The sequence below is a fragment of the Miscanthus floridulus genome, chromosome 9, assembly GCF_019320115.1.
Source record: "Miscanthus floridulus cultivar M001 chromosome 9, ASM1932011v1, whole genome shotgun sequence".
NCBI classification, from domain to species: domain Eukaryota; kingdom Viridiplantae; phylum Streptophyta; class Magnoliopsida; order Poales; family Poaceae; genus Miscanthus; species Miscanthus floridulus.
The window spans coordinates 128,715,309-128,735,816 of NC_089588.1; positions in this window are offsets into that span (position 1 = coordinate 128,715,309).

The window sequence follows — 20,508 nt, forward strand, 5'->3', positions numbered from 1 at the left end:
TACATCTAACAGTTGTATATTTTTGCGATCTACTTTTGATTTACATGACCGCATATAATAAGGTTAATAACAAGCCAAAAGAATGAAGATGCTAAGCATACATGACTTCATAAAAGAGGATACAATAATATCTCTAGTTCCAAAACATTTGCGTTTTTCAGTCATCACCATGGTTATGAATACGCTACTTTGTCTCTAGGCGGTGTCCTGCCTGGTTGTAGGATCGAGCAGGCACACCAGGTGGCCAGGTGCTCTCGACTAACCTGGTTAACCTTTTCGGAGACGCTGCAACCCGAGCGTTCGGCACTTCCAAAAATATCGGACGGAATCCAAGCTCATCTCAACCGCTCATTCTCTATGTTAATTCTTATCCACTTATTTTTTAGCCTTCTACCGACACTGTCTCCTGCTCTGCCCATTCTTCAGACTCGCATCCGCTTGCAGTTCGTCCCACTCCATGGCACGTGCTTCCTTCCCTCACCGCGCCCATGTCCCTCGCCACGCCGTGCGCTTCCCCCCACCGCATCGCACCCCATCCCCTACCGCACCCCACACTCCATCTCGCCAATCGCGGCTGTGGCGTCACCGGGCCACCACCAACCCGACGCTACCAGTAGGAGGTCGTCACCGGCCTTTACAACATCTCCTGCGGCTAGCCGAAGACACCACGATAGGAAGGGAAATCTGGCAGTGGAGGTGTATGCTGGGCCATTATTCTCGGTGTCCTCCTGATCCGAGCTTGCAAGCTACTGTAGTTCCCCACCAGGTAGGCAATGGCCGCCGGTGACGCTGTGTTTAAGTGTTTCAGGCATTTTCAGGCATGTTGTAAGCCTTTGTTTCAAGTGTTTCAATTGTTTTAGATGTATGTTTCAAGTGTTTCGTATGGATGTTGCAAAATTAGATTGGGATGCTGCATATGTTGCAGTGGTTGCACACGTATGTTGCAAGCGCCTGTTCCCAATGTTTCATCTATTTTTTAGACGTATGTTGCAAATGTGTTTATCTAGATATTGCATATATTTTGCACATATGTTGCAAGTGTTTTATCTAGATATTGCGTATGTTTGCAATGATTTTTGTATGTTTTCAGGTGTTTTTGAAAGTGTTTTAGACGTATATTGCAAGTGTTTCAGTTGTTTCTGATGTATGTTGCATGTGTTTCATCTAGATGTTGCTAAAGTAGATCATGATGTTGCAAATGTTGCGACGAGAGAAGCGGGCACAGGCATAGGTGGTCCCGTGGCTTGAGGCGGTCTCCATGTGCGCTCGGGAAACGAGGCGGACGAGGGCGGTGTAGCTCCCGATTTTAAGAACAAAACCAGATACGCACCATATGTGAGCCCAGAAAGTCAAATCTCACATATAGCTACAAATAAGGGTAATATTGAAAGACAATGCTTAAAATATAACGTCCTTAGTATAAAGGATATAACCTTAGACAGCAAACAGCGGAAAGACAACTCCGATCTTCAGGTGAAGACTCCAATTCCACAGGGACAACTGACTGGTTGATCACAAGCCTAATTCCTCCAAACTCTAGCAATCTGGTACCCATCTGGGATTTTTATCCAAATAATTGAAAAATAAAGCAAGCGTAAGTACATGTCGTACTCAACGAATATATCATGGGGTTCATGAGGCTCAAAAGGCTGACACTGGTTTAACCACGATTAGCTTTTAATGAGCCATCTTTTAGCAATTGGGTGACAACAAATTTATCCACAAGCCCATATAAACACATGATTAGGTAAACATGAATAATGAATAGCATAAACAGTAATCATTAGTGAGCATCTTCATAATCCGTATCATCAGTGTTCATCATCTGTTCCATAAGGGTTCCATGGCCGCTCATGACCATGAGCACGGCTGTTATAACAGTTTTACACTCTGCAGAGGTTGTACACTTTCACTGTGAGTCATGATTTACCCTTTCGCCCGAGGTGATCAGCCTCTTGACCCACTACCAAGGAAGGTCAGTAGGGTTCACTATTAAGCCTTTCAAAGGTTTGTCTAACAAGTTAGGGCCATTAGATTCACTCGACAAACAGATATAGAGCCCCCCTTCCTGATGGCACAATGACGCACAACCTATGCACAAGAGGACAGAGGCCACACTATACCCGATTCGGCAAGCCATTCTTACGCCAATAAAGGTAACCACTAACAAGCTAGAAAATGTCCTCATACTGAGCTAAAGCCAGAGCCATGTAGCCCTCACAGTTGTACTGTAAGTCCCAGATGATCACTTATAGATAAGTCCTTAGGGAGAGGAATCTAGAGCACCATAAAAATAGTCCAATGCTCTACCCCCCTTGTTCCATGTTGCTAAAAAGCATCTTTTAGTGTTTATTGCATATACCATTAGTTAAGTTACAAGATCATAGCTTTAATTGAGCACTAGCATCGTACTACCAAATCAAATGCCCCATAGGTATCAAGGTACAAGTACAAAAGACTAGGATATCCTTAGTGGTAGTCAAGGTAGACACATGCAGCATGAATTAAATGATTAAAGGTGTATAGGACAACAAGAAAGATCCCATGCTATACTTGCCTTAAACTCTGATCCTTCTTCTAGTCCAAAGCTTCCAAGGAACTCCTTCTTGATCAGCACGTAAAGCTCACCGACTGGACAGGATCATAAAGCACCACCCAAACATCCATGCAATCATACACGAAGCAAATAGTAGAACTAAATTAGAACAGTACACCAAACATATGAAACAGCAAGTAAAAAGATTTTAAAGATGTTCTATACGTTACTACTAACACATAGATGCGAAAAGCACTCTAATTGGAGCTATAACGAAGAAGTTATGAATTTAACAAGATTTCATTTAATAAAATAATAGATTAAATCTAATCTCAAATTTCAAAAGTTGAAAACATGTTCAACAGTAGGATGAACATGTACATTACGCAATTACGAATCTAACGCAACTTGAACGGATCAAATCGGAGTTAAAACAGAGATTTTATGGCTTACATAAGGTAGTGGCAATTTTGTAAATAGATGAAACTTAATTTTCGAATTTAAAATAATTAAAATCTGATTTTAAATCTGCCTAAGGGCTGCGGATACTATTTAAAGAAAAAGTAGGGGCTCTTTAGAATAAGTGTAGGGACGGCGGGTTCTAATCTACAAAAATGCGAGGGCTCTTTTGCAAAATGGTCGGCCGAAACGGTATCGGTCGATCTGAGCCGCTGGATCAAAGATTGACGACTCAGATTAGATGGGAAGGGAAGAGAGTCGCTGGCGGCGAGCTGGGACGACGGCGCATGGCCAGAATAAGCAGGGGACCTCGCCGGCGTTCGTCCTTCTACCAATTTCGGGCTTAATCGGCCAAATCAAGTACACAGGGAGGAAGAGGAGATGACTACGATCTTGGCTATGGGTTCAGAGACAGCAGCGAGCAAGCAAAAGCAAGCAAAGGCTCGGGACGGTGGACGGCGGGGCTTTGCAAAGTCCGGTGGCACATAGCGAGCAAGAGAGAGGGAGAAAAAGAGGGAAAATGGAATCGAGACCTTCTCTAGCGCTTGGTGAAGCTCGGCAAGAGGCTTACCATGGCGGTGACGTGATGAATCAGCGGCGCTGCGTGCGGTGGCGGAAGTTAGGGTTCAGCGCATGCCGTCTCGGTGAGGCGTTGTTGCTCAAAATAGAATAGGAAGAGCGGCGGGGTCGGTGGCTGCTATTTATGGGGGTGGGGAGCCTTGGGCCTCACGGCAAGGAGGAGGCATAACAACGGCGGAGTCGGAGGCGGCAGTCGTGACCGACTCGGTCTCGCGCGAGGAGGTAGAAGAACGGCACTGACGAATGGAGCCGGCCTGGCAGCGACTGCGGGTGGGAAGGAGGCACGACACGGTGACATGGCTGCTTGTTGGGCCGGCTTAGCAGAGACGAGAGAGCAAGCCACGGGAAGAGAGGCGGGGCAGGCATGAAAGAGGGAGCTGGGCCGGCTGAGGGAAGGAGAGAGTTGAATGGGCTGCTGTGGCGCACTGGGCCAGTGGAGAGGGGAGCGGCTGCGCGGGGAAGGAGAGAGGCCGGTCTGGGCTGCTGGTCTGCGCAGGAAGGGAAAGAGTTGGGCCAGGCCAAAAGAGAGTGAGGGGGAGAAGAAGAATTTCTTTTCTATTTTCTCAAACACAATTTCAAATCCAAATTAAATTCAAATTTAAATCTTTTGCAAATTTTTATCAAACCCAAGCATCACAAAAATAAGTATGCATCAGCATGAATGCACAACATGTAGCAAGGCCTTATATTTGATTTTAATTTTAACAAAGTTTTTATTTTTTCTAAATTTGCATGCTCACAAAATGCATAATTAAATCAAATTCACCCTATTTTAAAATCATGCAAATTTTAGGGTGTTATAATTCTACCCCCCTTAAGATGAATCTCATCCTCGAGATTCGCGGAGAGGGTGACCAAAGGGATGTAGATTCTCCGCCTTTGGATTCTTCTTTACTTGCTTGTGTAGTTTAATCTTCTTGATAAGGATCCCACTTTACTTTGCATACATGCTAATCTTACTCCAAGTAACTTGCCCAACTGATTCCAAGATTCTGACAGATTCTCCAGACCATACTCAGGTAACTCCAATCACTAGTCCACCTTTCCTTTTTAGTTCATACTATCAATTCTCTTTCTTAAGATATTCTCCTTCGAATGGAGCCTGACGAATCTCTTGGTTAGGAGATTCTACTACCAATCTTCAAAACATTAAGAATTCTGGTTAAGTTGCTCGAACCTTGAATACAATTCGTAGTCCTTGGTGTCACCCGAACCTTCTTAGCACAATTCTCCATTGCTAAGGGAATCGGCCATGACTTTGCTCCTTGAAGTGATAGCACTTTTCCAAGTCATAATCAATTCCATTCCAACGATGATGTCACTTGTATGACCAAGTAGATAGCACTTCCATGCTCCACAATGGATAACTCCACATAATATGTTGGATAATCCAACTCACGCTTCCTTAGTTGACTTAATGAACAAGGTAATACTTTTTCTTCTTGCATAAGGACACATCCCACATCTTGACAAGGTACCACTTTGTCACACCCGGTTTTAAGAACAAAACCAGATACACACCATATGTGAGTCTAGGAAGTCAAACCTCACATATAGCTACAAATAAGGGTAATATCAATAGACAATGCTCAATATATAACATACTTATTATAAAGAATATAACCTTAGACAGCAAACAGCGGAAAGACAACTCCGATCTTCAGGTGAAGACTCCAATTCCACAGGACAACTGACTGGTTGATCACAAGCCTAATTCCTCCAAACTCAGGCAATCTGGTACCCATCCGGGATTTTTCCAAAGATTTAAAAAGTAAAGCAAGCGTAAGTACATATTGTACTCGATAAATATAACATGGGTTTCATGAGGCTCAAAAGGCTGACACTGGTTAACTGCGATTAGCTTTTAATGAGTCATCTTTATCAATAGGAGTTGCAACAAGTTTATCACAAGCCCATATAAACACATGATCAGGTAAACATGAAAAATGAATAGCATAAATAGTACATTAGTGAGCATCTTTATCATTAATATCATCAATGTTTATCATCTATTCTGTAAATGTTCCGAGGCCGCTCATGACCGTGAGCACGGCTGATATACCAGTTTTACACTCTGCAGAGGTCGTACACTTTCACTATGAGTCATGATTTACCCTTTCGCCTGAGATCGCGAGCCTCTTGACCCACTACCAAGGAAGGTCGGCAGGGTTCACTATGAAGCCTTTCAAAGGTTCGTCTAACAAGTTAGGGCCGCTAAGGTTTCCCCATCAATAAGCATGAACCCCCCCTCCAAGGAGTGACTAACAAAATACAAATAAACCAAAGTGCACCCTCTTAGCAGGCCGGGATCATACAAATCGGAGCCCCTCTTGTGCCATAAAGGTAACCACTAACAAGCTAGAAAAGGTCCTCATACTGAGCTAATGTCAGAGCCATATAGCCATCACAGCTGTACTGTAAGTCCCGTATGATCACTTACAAATAAGTCCTTAGGGAGAGGAATCTAGAGCACCATAAACCAGCCAATGCTCTAGCCCCCTTGTTCCATATTGCTAAAAAGCATCTTTTAGTGTTTATTGCATAATCCATTAGTCAAGTTACAATATCATGGTTGTAGTTGAGCACTAGCATCATACTACCCAATGCAATAACCCAAAGGTATCAAGGTATAGGGTAACAAAGTACTAGGAAATCCTTAGTGGCAGTCAAAGTAGACACATGCAGTATGAATTAAATGATTAAAGGTGTATAGGACAATAAGGAAGATCCCATGCTATACTTGCCTTAAACTTAGATCCTTTTTCCAATCCAAATCTTCAAAGATCTGCTTTTGGATTCACCACGTATAACTCATCGACTGGACAAGATCATAAAGCACCACACAAGCATTCATGCAATCATACACGAAGCAAACAATAGATCTAAATTAGAACAGTACACCAAACATAAAATCTAGATGAAAAGCTTATAAAACGAATCTACGTCTTGCTACGAACACACAAACATGAAAAGCACGCTAATCGGAGCTACGGTGAAAAAAATACAACTACCGATAGATCTGCTTTATACGTGGAAAACAAAACTACAGGCTTCATTTATTTTAACCATATAAATTCATAAATATAAAATATTTTATAAATGTTATAAATTGAATTAAGTCAAATTTAGATTTGAATTATAAAACTAAAGTAAAACAAACCATATTTTATTTATAAAATACAGTCGCATAATCATTAATCAAGATATGATTTAAACCATGAAATTTCAGAAATAGTAATATGGTAAACACTGTTACTAATGTGTAGATCTCATTGCAATGAATCTAGCACAACTTGAACGGGTCAATTCGGAGCTAAAACGTAGAAGATATGAAATAAACAAGATTTCCTTTAGTAAAATAATAGATTAAATCTAACCTTGAATTTTAAAAGTTCAAAACATATTTAACAGTAGTATGAACATGTAGATTATGAAATTACGAACCTAACGCAAGTTGAACGGGTCAAATCGGAGTTAAAACGGAGAAGTTATGGCCTAAAGAAGGTAGTGGCAAAACTGTAAATAAGTGAAAACGTATTTTGGATCTAAACCGATAAAACTACGCTTTCCAAAGAAGGTAACGTAATCGGTGATTGCGCTTTGGACCATGGGTTAGGACTTAAATACTTATAAGGGCTCTTTTGCAAAACTACAAGACGAAGGGGTATCAAGCTATATCAACCGTTAGATCTAGATTCGAGGGCCCGGATTAGATAGAGAGGGAATTGGAGATTCAGCTGGCCGTAACAGTGACCGACGGCGGGATTTGTCGCCGGCGTTGTCGATTCCTCGACGGTGAATTTGGGGTAAAACGGCTAGGGCTAAATTGGACTCTGATAAGCTCTGGGAGATAGATTAGGGCTAAGGCAACTCAATTCGTCGACTAACAGCGACTAATAGCGAGCATGGGCGGCTGGAGGCGAACTATGGCGGCGGTGGAGCGATGGTGATGAGGTTTCGGTCAAAGTAGAGCGAGCGAGAGGGAGTTAAGGAGTTCTGCGGGTTCGCGAAGTCCACGCAAAGGTTGGAGATCATCTTACCGAGACGGATGAACAGCTAAGCGGTGCGGCTACGTCGGCTTCACCCCGGTGGCTTAGGACGGCTGCGAAGCTAGAGTTCCTTGCGGCGTAGGGCTTGCGCTAGGGATTGGTGGGGAAGGCTCAGGCACAGGGCTTCGTTATTTAAGACTCGGGCATCCGTGGGGCACAAGACCGAGGGGGTGGCGTAGCGGAGCCGGACATGGACACCGACGAAGGAGTCCGGGTCCGTTACGAGGGTAGGAGACAAACCTGATAGGGTGGCCCCACCTGTCGGCGCAAGAGAGAGGGAGGGAACGCGTGGCGCGGGCAGCTGGGCCACGACTTGGGCTGCGCGGCTGGAAACCAGAGAGGAGAAACGCCTGGGCCGACTCGGGATCGGGCCGTTGGGAATAGGGACGGGCGACGTGGCGCTGCAGTCGCTGGGCTGCGGCTTGATAGGGCTCTAGCCCAAGCGAGAGAAGGAGAGGGGAGCGGCCTTCGGACCACAAATGAGAGAGGAGCCAGGCTGGAACAAACCGTGGGCCAGAAGACAAGGGCGTGCTCTTTTTTTTTCCAAATTGTTGTTCCTATTACTTTTTCATGTGGGTTTTGAATTCATTTGAACCCTGAATCAAAACCAAATTTAAATATTATTTCAACTATACTTTTTAATTCAAATATAAATGATAAATTTTGGTAAGTTTTCAAAAATAAATTTTTACAACTTTTTAAATGCTTTTTACTTTCTAATTTTCTTTTATTTTATTTTCAAAGCCATTTTAATTTTATTTTCAAAAGCAATTCAAACCATTTTTACTCTTGATTCAACCCACTCAATCAATAAATCAAATGCACCGGCATGTATGCACATACATGTTGTTACCTTATGATAAATTTTAAATTAACGAAAATTTTTATTTTCCCTATGTTTTCCTGAGCACATAAATTCAAAATATTCAAAATTACCTCATTTTACATCTACTTCAGAAGGAGCAAATTTTAGGGTGTTACAGACACAAACAAAATTTTATTGGAAAGAAAATTTAGGTCGATGATAAAGGGATCACTCCCAGTTGGTAATACCTATTGCTTACGAACAGGCAGTGATACCCCTATCATTGTCATTTTAAAATTTTTTAGTAGTGATGGGCTGATAGAGATTGTTTTTTTTTATAGATAAGGGGACAAAGTTCCCGCCTCTATCATTTGGAAATAGTACACAGCTGAGATAGAGATCGTATGTTCTGCAGTAGTGAATGCAATTAATTTGTGTTTGTACTTGCTTTACATAATGGTCAACCAGATGTCACTGGCTTCCTCCTTTCAAGAGGGCGGCCCAAATGAGACCCCTTGTCAAGGACAAAGGCAATGCAGGACACAAAATTGGCATGAGAAATAATACAGGAAGGCAAGTTCAAGGACACACCGTTCACATTATCAATCCATTCGACTTGAAATCCACATGCATCTAGTACCAAATCCATTGTTCACATGGGCTCACAAGGCAGAAGCACTGGCGGAACCAGGGGGGGCAGCAGGGGCCATGCCCCCCCCCCCCCCCCAAAGCATAGTGAATTCTTTTAAATATATATAAAAAGTTCAATTGCATAGCAAAAAAAATTATTATTTCACTCTTTTTTATGACAAATATTATGTTTTTCGTTATGAGTACTAAATATATACGTAAAAACATTAAAAAAACTATTGAGACATACACTTTGTACATATTTAACATGTTTACGAGGTGTCATAGTATTTTCCAGCCCCCCCCCCCCCCCCCCCCCCCCCCCCCCCCCCCCCCCCCCCCCCGATCAAAAGTTCTGGTTCCTCCACTGCAGAAGCAGATGTAGCCTAACGGCAGGAACAATATAATGATGTGCATAAACTGGCCAGTCGAATCCTAATACTGCAAGTCTACAACAACTAGGGCACCAAACAGTACATACTAACCAAACGAGTTTATTAAACTTATCGATATATAGTAAAATTTCTCTCATTTCCCAAAAAACATCCTTCATGATGGGTGTCAGCAGAAGCATTCCAATGAAGATACAGAATGTATGTAGGTAGTTATATATTCCTACACCCGCCACAGATCCCACCAGTGGTTATAAACCATGAGCAACATTGCCACCAACACGCCCATGGAAAGCAGCAGATACACCACCAAGTACATGTCCTAGATACAAGAGATCGACAAGAGACCACAACAGAGATTATTAGAATGTACTTCAAATAAATACTACACTTGATCTTGCATGCAAAAGAAGATGGGAACAGCTAACAATTGAAGCGAATACGCAAATTGTATGGATGGAATATCTATCCTCGACCGATAGCTAGAATATAGATGCAGGAAAAGGTTCAGATGTTAATTAAATAAGGACCATTCTATACTTCTACCACACAACTTGATGTATCAGACAAAGATAAACCATGAGAAAATAGATACATAGCAATAAAGCATCTAACCTTTAGCTCGTTCACATCATTTTCAGAAAGATGATGTGTACCCTGCATCGGTGCTTGCTGCAGTTTCTGTGATTGCTGCTGTGCTTTGAACTGGAGCTGCATTTCACGCAGTAGCCTTTGCCTGTGCTGCATGTCTTCATTCATTCTAATGAGCTCCTCCTGTTTCTGCCATGGCAGCGACTCCAATGAGCAGTTTCTGTTATTAGGCTGCATTGTAGTCGTCCAATGGGGATATGATTGTAGGTTAACGGGCAAAGTGCTTTCCTGTTGCAATGCACCACTCACTGAACCATGCTGAAAACTTGACTGCTGGCCAATTGATTCCTGTTGCTGTTGTCGTGAAACAATTATAGGCTGCTTAGTTGGAAAATATGGGACTGTGCACTGTCCAGCCCAAGGCCGGAGGCCAGAGAACTTCTGTAGTGTCATGGGTTGCTGTGTTGATAGCACAACTGTTGGATGCAACAACGATTGCTGCTGGATGTGTTGTTGCATAGGTGGCTTTTGTTGCTGCTGAATATGCTGTTGCATCAACATTTGCTGCTGCTGAAGTATTAATTTCCTTTGTGCAGCAGAAATATCTTCGGGATTACCTTGTGTGAAACCTTCGTTCATAGTGTTTCGCGGCACGCCAGACATATCCTGCAGTGTAGATGTCTGGCTGAAAGCTAGCATGCTCTGACAAAGCATAGAGAGATCAGAAGCAGCTTGCTGAAACATAGGAGTCACTGATAAGTGTCCAGGATTACAACCTTGTGGAAGAAGTCCAGGTGTTGTGTCTAGAACAAGGACATGCTCAAAACTGTGACAGGCACTAAGCGCAAAAAAGAAACACGTTATAGATAATAAGATTGAAACAGGAGTGAATATATGCATTATCTGAAAAAAACATGTATAATGAAGACATATGAGAAACTAGCACCTGATTTCAGAATTAACATTGGTTGTTTTGAGGAACCTGAGAATCATAGTGCATTAGTTTTATCTGGCCAAAATGGATACTCTATTAACATAATCTGAGGAAACGATCAAAGAATCGAAGACGGTCCTACTTCGTCCTGGCAGGCCACACCATAGCAAACTGGCCCATGGGTTTAGTTCAGTCCATAGACCAGCCAGCCAGGCTAGCACGCGTGGTGTGCTCCTGCTCGGGCCACAACTGGAAAGCTATAGTGTGCTCGTAGCCTCGTACCAGCCTTGTTATTTTGGTAATTCTGGGAAGCAGGCGTCTGTCCCTTCACGCTATATTGCTGGGCCGCGACGCATATCTTATCTGCAAGTCCCGCAACCATTCTAAAAAAACTCACCTCATCGCAGTGCCGCGACAGCGCTCCGAAACCGCGCTCCGCCGCGCCGCCTCGGCGACTGCGCCTCCCTCTCCATTGCACCTCCGCTCTGCCGGCTGGCATGTCCACTACGCCCAAGCACGGCAGCCGGTCTTCCTCCCTCTCCACTGCGCCTCCCGCCCGTCGAGGCCTTCTCCAGCACGCCGACCTGCCGCGGCCTTCTCCACCAGACCTGCCGCGGTCTTCTCCACCGGAGCGGCGAGCTCCGCGCCACCGGCAAGCTCTAGACCGGTGAACTCCACGCACCAACGAACCTCCATTCGCAAGTAGCAAGGAGATGTTGCGTTGAAAGAGCATGTTGCAAGCCTATGTTTCAAGTGTTTTAGATGTTTCATAGGTATGTTGCAAGTATTTTATATGGATGCTGCTAAAGTAGATCGGGATGATGCATATGTTGCAATTGTTGTACATGTATATTGCAAACTTCTGTTCCCAATGTTTCGACTATTTTTCCAGACGTATATTGCAAGAGTGTTTATTTGGATGTTGCATATGTTTCACACATATGTTGCAAGTGTTTTATTTGGATATTGCGTATGTTTTATAATGGTTTCAGGTGTTTTGCAAGTGTTTTAGATGCATGTTCCAAGTGTTTCATCTATCTTCAGACATATATTACAAGTGTTACATCTGGATGTTTCAAAAGTAGATTGAGTTTTGCATCTCCCTCTCCACCTTCTGTTGCCTCGCCTCTGTGTCTCGTGACGCTGGTTGGGCATCCAAACTAGAGGCGCAGGTGGGCGCTGCCCCCTCCCCCTCTTCTCGATGCTGGTGAGGTTCACGGTGGAGCGAGCCTCCGCATGAGGCGCGGGTGTCCGGACGCAGGCATCCGTCCATCCGGGCACTAGCATTGCTGTAGTTATTTGCATGTCACAATAGCAGGCCTTCGATATATCAGGCGCTGGCACTGCAGGTCCAGTACAGTGTGCAACCACGATACCTGGGATCTAGATCTTCCTTGTTGTATTGCTGCCCTAAACCGTCTTTGTCTAGGGGGGGCAAACTCTTGGATGACAAGCTCTGGCGGGACACACAATCTTTATTTGGCGGACACACATTGCAATAATTGCCAACACGCGGACACGCACGTCAATGCACACATCATCGTCCTCATAAGGTGGTGTTTGGTTGCCCCTCCTAAATTTTAGTCGCCGTCCCATCGAATGTTTAGACACATGCATGGAGTTTTAAATATAGACTAATTACGAAACTAATTGCATAGTTTGCGACTAATTTACGAGACGAATCTTTTAAGCCTAATTAGTCCATGATTTGACAATGTGGTGCTACAGTAAACATGTGCTAATGACGGATTGATTAGGCTTAAAAAATTTTGTCTCGTGGAGTACTGACGGATTATGTAATTTGTTTTTTTACTAGTATCCGAACACCCCTTGCAATATCCTCCCGACATACCTCCTAAATTTTAGTCACCGGATCCAAACACCACCTTAGAATTTTTGGGGAGGGAGACTGGGACTCCAATTTCCTCTGGACTTAGGGGGTGTTTGGTTCCACCTCCTAAACTTTAGTCATTATCCCATCGGATGTTTAGACACATGCATAGAGTATTAAATATAGACTATTTATGAAACTAAATGCACAAATTGAGACTGTTTTGCGAGACAAATTTTTTAAGCCTAATTTGTCCATGATTTGACAATGTGGTGCTAAAGTAAACATGCGCAAATGACGGATTAATTAGGCTTAATAAATTCGTCTCGCGGATTACTGACGGATTCTGTAATTTATTTTTTGATTAGTATCCGAATACCACATGCGACACCCCATGTAACACCTCCTAAACTTTAGTCCCTGAATCCAAACAGCCCCTTAAAATGAGGGGGCCGGTGGTGGTGGTGGTTCATCAGTCAGGAGTGAGGCGGTGGGGGGCCATGCTGACCAGGCAACAGGAGAACTAGACAATTCGACTCTGATTGGGATTAGAGAAGAGTTCGGTGGAGGTGGCAGTGATAGATGAGGTCACCAGCGTTGTCACTGGGGACCAGGGTTGCAGTAGAAACAGCGGTAGTGGGGCAGCACAGTGAGAAGGGGGCAGAGAAGGAAAAAGAAGGTGAAGGTTTGGGAAAGACAGGGCTATGGTGGTGGCAGCTGTCGTAGTGGAGCTGGGTGGTGTAGTAAATTTAGGATCAGCAAGGAGTAGATCTAGCGGGTTGACTTCACTAATTTGGCATAAACATCATATAGTTCATCGATGTGAAACCTAGAGAGAGAGGCCCATACCTTCAGCTTGGCAGAGGAGGTAGAGGAGAAAGAAGTCGCCATGGCAGTGGCGACGCAATGTGGAGCGGTGGAATCCAGAGGACAGCGGCGTGGCCGGTGGTGCTTCCCGTCACTACAATGCTCTCGTGATCGGATGGGGCCTTCTAGGGTTTGTTAGTGGGTTAGTGGCGTTAGCCAACCTCGTTCCCCCACCTTTCTCTTTTATAGCGCTGTGTGACAGGGGCCCGCCGACTAGGAGTCAGTTGAGCGCCCCCGATCAGGACGCCGTCAAGGGGTCCGACTCGATCGTTGGATCAAGTCGGATGAGATCAATCCTAACATTCTCCCCCTTGATCTCATCTTATAATTTAAGCATAGTCTTAAACTTAGAATACTTAACTTGGCACCCATTTCATTATAGATTAGTGTATAGAGCATGCCTCGTCATAATAGTCAGCACTATCAGATTAACAGGCTACAATACACCTTTCTATTTTGAAACAGGTCTTTAACTTATTCTAGGTCCTTAGCATCCAGAAATCATAGGCTTTCCCGTAAACCCATGTCGATTGTGTGTTCTCTGAACGCACTGGGTGGTAAGCCTTTGGTAAGCGGATCTGCAAGTACTTGCTCGGTACTTATATGCTCAATGCTTTCAAAATGATTTTGAATTTTCTCCTTTACAACATATAACTTAATGTCAATGTGTTTGGCAGCACACTTGACCTGTTGTCATAGGAGTGAACCACTTTAAATGGTTATTGCTGTTGTCTACCATTGTTAATTCCGGGTACAAATTCCCTTCACCACTTTTGCCCGTCCCTGAAGCCTCATAACAAGTTATACTATGGGTATGCATCATTGATGATACCACAACTGTTTCTTTGGAGGTTTTCTACAATAAAACTCCAACTGCGAGTGTTAGCAACTACTGTGGATTTCACTACACATCTCACCAAAGTTTAACATTTGTACCCACAACTATTTGAGAGTACTTGTTCTGTCTTACTCAGCATGAGGCCATAATACTTCGCAAAGTTGCAAGACATTCTTAACTCCATTCCAGTGATCTATATCTGGACTGGACTTCTGCCAAAACACCCTGGATACGTGAGCTACGTCAGGGTAAGTTCTTACTTGTACACTCATTAAGCTTCCAACAGCTAAAGCATATGGAACCATGTTCATTTGATCGATCTCATATTGGTTCCTAGAACACTGAAGGTTCCTAAATCTATTACCATTGACTATAGGAGCAGACGTAGGTTTACTTCCATGCATACTTTATTTCTTTAGAATCTTTTCTAAGTATGCCTTTGCGATAGTCCTAATACCCCTTTTCTTCTATCTCGGTGAATTCCAATTCCTAGAACCAATGACGCTTCACCAAGATTATTCATATTGAAACTTGAGGACAAGAACTTCTTCTTCAATGGCAGATTAACATCACTACTAGTGAGTAGGATGTCATCTATACACAGGATGTGGAAAATGAATTTTCCATTCTTGAACTTTGCATAAACGCTATTGTCCTTCTCATTCTCTTTAAACCCAAACTTTCTTATTGTTTCATCAACTTCAAATACTACTGTCTAGAGGCTTGTTTTAACCCATAAATGGATTTCTACAGACGGCATCCCATACGTTCTTTTGCTTCCACGATAAAACCTTTGGGTTGTGCCTTGTAAACGTTTTCATACAAATTCCCGTTGAGGAATGATGTCTTTACATCCATCTGATGTAACTCCAAATCGTAATGTGCCACTAACGCTATTATGATTCTAAAAGAATCCTTGCATGAGACTGGAGAAAAAACTTTCATCGTAATCTATTCATTCTCTTTGTGTAAAGTATTTTGCTACAAGGCGTGCTTTATATCTTTCCACATTCCCTTTGGAGTCATATTTTGTCTTGTAGACCCATTTACAGCCTACTATTTTGGCTCCATTAGGAATTTCTTCTAAGTTTCAAACATCGTTGGTATTCATCGAATTCATTTCAGCTTCCATAGCTTCTTGCCATTTAGACGAGTGAGCGCTTCTCATGGCTTCTTCAAATAAGGTGGGATCACCCTCCATTTGAATTTCTTCCCTAACATAGATTTCATAGTCATTAGAAAAAGCTGGTTTTCTAATTCTTTGAGACCTTTTGGGGCCTCAGCTACTGACACTTTCATATGGGGCTGTTGTTGCTCTTCATTGTTAAGAGACAATTGATTCTACATGCTTCTATATTACAAGATCCTTGTTTACACTATTCATCTTCTTCGAAGAGCTAGCAACAGGTGCTGTGTAAGTCATACAACATCAACAGGTATTGAGAAATTTATTGTTTTTGAATCAATAAAGTGGGCACTCAGTCCTGCTTCTCTTCAAGTCTTAGGTCTCTACATACCATTCTACCCCAGATTATAAAGATAGTGTATCTTTAAATTTCTTATCTGGGTTTAATCTGTTAAAACCTCATTTGGCGCTTTAAGCACTGCCTTAATATCTTTGAGGCTCTTCTAGTATGAATTTTGGCTGACTACGCTATCTTCCTATCTAAACTATAAAAGGTCTAGGGATTTAGCTATTTCTCTGTTTAGGGGTATCGTTATTATGACCGTTGTACTCCTCCGACGGTCACATTCATCCTAATTGATCTTTATCTCACTCTTAACGAAGAGTATCTTTCTTAATTGATCTTTATCTTATCTTTCTTAATTATATCTTTCTTAATTAATCTTTTTCTCACTCTTAATTGATGTCACAATTCTCCCCCTCGAAATATGGCATAAACTTTACTGCCATAATTTCGAGAACTATTCAGAAATCCTATGAACGAGGAGACACTTATGACTTACTTCATTCACATGATTATTTCATGCAAAATAGGAGTACACTTTCCTCATTCCACTTCCAGAACTTAACAAGGTCTTTTATTAGCAGTACTTCTGCAAGTCACGCTCGCATGTTTTTCTTATCTTTTGGTTAGTATTGACCATGATGATGCATTTCTATTGTGCCATGGTCAATACTAGGATAGCATAAGAGCTACCCTAAACTTCTCTCGCTATGCGAGATACACAAAAACACACGAGTCATCACAAAACTTCTCCCGCCATATAGGATTGACTAGCATAAGTACTATGCCAAACTTCTCCCCATGCGGGATAATTCGCTAAATGGGACGTAAATGCTGGAATTAGCTCTTAGGACACGGGAAGTGTTTGAACATTCAAGACATTAAATTCAGAAATAAAACCAAATACTCTGTAACACACATGGTTAATCTTGCAACTCTTATCATAATGACGGAAAAAATATACTATTTACAGTAACGAAAACTTAGTCATGACGACTAAAACATTCACTTATACTTTATTTTCTAATTAAATCTTCCCGTGGGTTCCAATTTAATCAGAAAATTAATAAACTAAGCAACAGGGGAAACTTAAGTGAGAGAATTGCTAAACTCATTTTTTTGACTCAAAACAGCCCTAAATTGGCTCAACTCATTTTGGGCCAGCTGAGTTCCCTTTTCACTTTTGTCGTACCGACCAAAAAGCAGAATGGCGCAAAAACTTTTCCTTCACATAGCCTAGCAGAGCAACCCATTGGCTTGCAACTGAGTGATCTCGTTGGTTAAAATTAAAACATACAAGGTGCTTCTGTATTAACTCAACATCACCGTTGGGCATAAATAGAACTAACGCATAAAACTCATAACTAAAATTTATAATATTACTATCATCAACTTTGGTCAGAAAAAATAGCAATATCATAAATACAACATTCTTCTACGTTAATTCTATATCACCGTTGAGCAGAAATGGAATTAATGCATAGAAAAACTCATCAATCAACTTACAATATTGTTATCATCGACGTTGGTCAGAAAATAACAATATCATAATTTAACTTAAAACAAATCGAACTACTCCAATTAAAATTTTTCCGTTGGTTCCAATTTTAATTAGAGGATAAACATATTCATAGCAGCGAAAACATTAAATAATCTTAAAATAATAATATTTAGAAGCATTTATTGGTACTTATCTACTATCTGAACAAGTTTTCCCGTTGGTTCAAATTTGAGCAAAGATAGAACTTCAAAACTTAACAAAATTCATCAAAAATGCTTCTGTAATAATAATAAAACTCAACAGAAAATTTCTTCTGTTTCGGCCCGGCAACGGATGAGCGGCCCATCTCGCCCGCGCGCCCGCACGCCGGCCCAGCTCCCCCATGCCCAGGCCGCAAGCTGGGCCTGGGCCAGGATTCACTTCACCCGCCTAGGCCTGGAGCCGGCCCAGCTGCTCCCAGCCGTTGATCATCATCCGATAGCCGTCCGCGTGTGTCGGCCGAACAAAAACATGCGTAGCCGCGCCTCCCCCGAACCCTAATTCATTTCTCCCTTCCCCATTCTCTCTCTTCACCGCAGAGGCGACAGCGGCGGCGGCCATTGTGGCCTTCGGCGCTGGTGAGGGAGAGCGCCGCCGGAGCAAGACCGGTCGGCTCCCCTTCCTCTTTCCTTTCTCCACCCCTCCCCTTTTTTCTCTCTCGTAACCCCACAGCCACGGTGAGTAGATCTAGGGGAATGGATACGACTGCTCATGGCGGCCGGACAAGCATGGCGACACCGCCATGGGGCCCCTCGTCAGTGCGCGCGCTCCCCCGAGGATGAGCGCGCCGCTGTCGACCGGCCTTGTGGCGATGCCCTTGTCTCCCGGACCTGATGTGGAGGCCGCGCGGTGGCGTGACCTCCCGGCGCCGGCGATTCGGGTGCTCTTCCCACACGACGTCGGAGCGACGCCGGCAGTGGCGACTGTGATAGGTGAGCCCCTAGTAGGCCCCTGTCCTCTCCGTCTGTCTTCTAGGGTTATGGTTAGGGTTAGAGTTTAACTCGACTTGATTCTTTCATCTCCTTCTAAATGCTAAAAACTGATACTACCCCGGGCTAGATCTACAACCTGGGAGGCTCCGATACCATTGTAGTAAATTTAGGATCAACTAGGAGTAGATCTAGTGAGTTGACTTCACTAATTTGGCATAAACATCATATAGTTCATCGATGTGAAACCTAGAGAGAGAGAGAGGCCCATACCTTTGGCTTGGAAGAGGAAGAAGAAGTCGCCATGGCAGTGGTGACGCAATGTGGGGCGGTGGAATCCAGAGGACAGCGGCGTGGTCGGTGGTGCTTCCCGTCACTGCAATGCGCTCGTGATCGGATGGGGCCTTCTAGGGTTTGTTAGTGGGTTAGTGGCGTTAGCCAACCTCGTTCCCCTACCTTTCTCTTTTATAGCGCTGTGTGACAGGGGCCCGCCGACTAGGAGTCAGTTGAGCGCCTCCGATCAGGACGCGGTCAAGGGGTCTGACTCGATCGTTGGATCAAGTTGGATGAGATCAATCCTAACAGGTGGGCGTCGCGGCTGAAGCAGCGGCAGAGGCTGACATGGGTGGCAGATTGGGATGACTCAGTGCACATGTGGAGGGAGAAAAAGAAGATGAATACTCATGCGAGTGCATGAGCGCCAGTTAGAGTTCCCAGCGCGACGTCACAACCTACTACATTTTAAGATGCTAAAGTGTATATGCTTGATCATGTCTCTCTCCACCTCATATATTTTCAATGTAGGCAACGGTCACTTTATTTCCATGAAAGTCTAGGTAGGAGGAGCATTGCTTGTCTTGGCTGCTGGCAAGGCTTCTTCATGAGCCTCACACCCTATTCCTTTCGTGAGGGTTGTCTACAACGACAATGCTAATACTATCTATACAGTAGCCAACACCATCTACTATCACCACAGGAAACATATATCCACTTCGCTCCCAACAAGGATGTTGTGTGCAACATGCGCTGCCATCTCACCTTCTCATGGACATCATATCATGACCAAAGACTTACTTGTACAGTTGTTCAAAAACTTTGAGTTTATTCTTTGTGCCTAAGATCCTCCTGCTACAGCTATAGTGGGTATTAGTGTTTGTATAGCTATACATGTTGTATATGACTAGAATTCCCCTCACCATTGAGGGTTTGTTAGTATGCTTTCAATCAAGCATCCAATTAATGATGTGAGGTACTTTCTGATCTTTGTCTACGATCCTTTAGCAAGCTAAAGTTATCACCAATTCGGAAAGCAGGGGCAGAACCAAAATGCCGGTTCGTTGCTTGGACATTCCTTCATAAAAAGATTCTAACAGCCAACAACTTAATCAAGCGCAATTGGGCAAATGATCTCATTTGTAAACTTTGCAGGGTTGAGCCAGAAACTCCGACCCATCTGTGTAAAGACTGACCCTTTTCAAAGCAAGTTTGGACCTCTTTAATTAAAACAGTGGCTCCACCTATCGGCGCTTGATTCAGTTGGAATGACCGGATCACTGCATGGTTTCTGGCGAAAATGTCGGGCTAAATTTGAGAGAAGAGACAGAAAAAGGATAGATGGAATCATGATATACTATTGGTGGATTGTTTGGAAGGAAAGGAATAGAAGAACCTTCCAACAAAAAGCCCTGCAACCATGCCAAGTAGCTCTTCTATGCAAAGATGATATACAACAATACCAGCTTGCAACAAGACCAATCGTCATTGAGAAGTAGCATCAGGTTTTGGAGTAGTTCTTTTATTTGAGAGTTAACGCTGTTCTTCGTTTCCCTTTTTCAGTTAGGCAATATAGTGGTGCTTGGCCGGGGTGCCATAGTAGTTCAGAGTTTTCGTCTCCCTTAAATCCGTTTTGTAAATTTGTTTTGTTTCTTTACATCGTCTAATAAAAAGGCGGCAAAGCTTTTGCCGCCTTTCTAAAAAAACTATCAGCTCCTAGAGGTAGCAAATATAAAGAAAGCAAATAATGCTACCTGGGCCGCCGAGATTTTGCTCTGGAATCGCT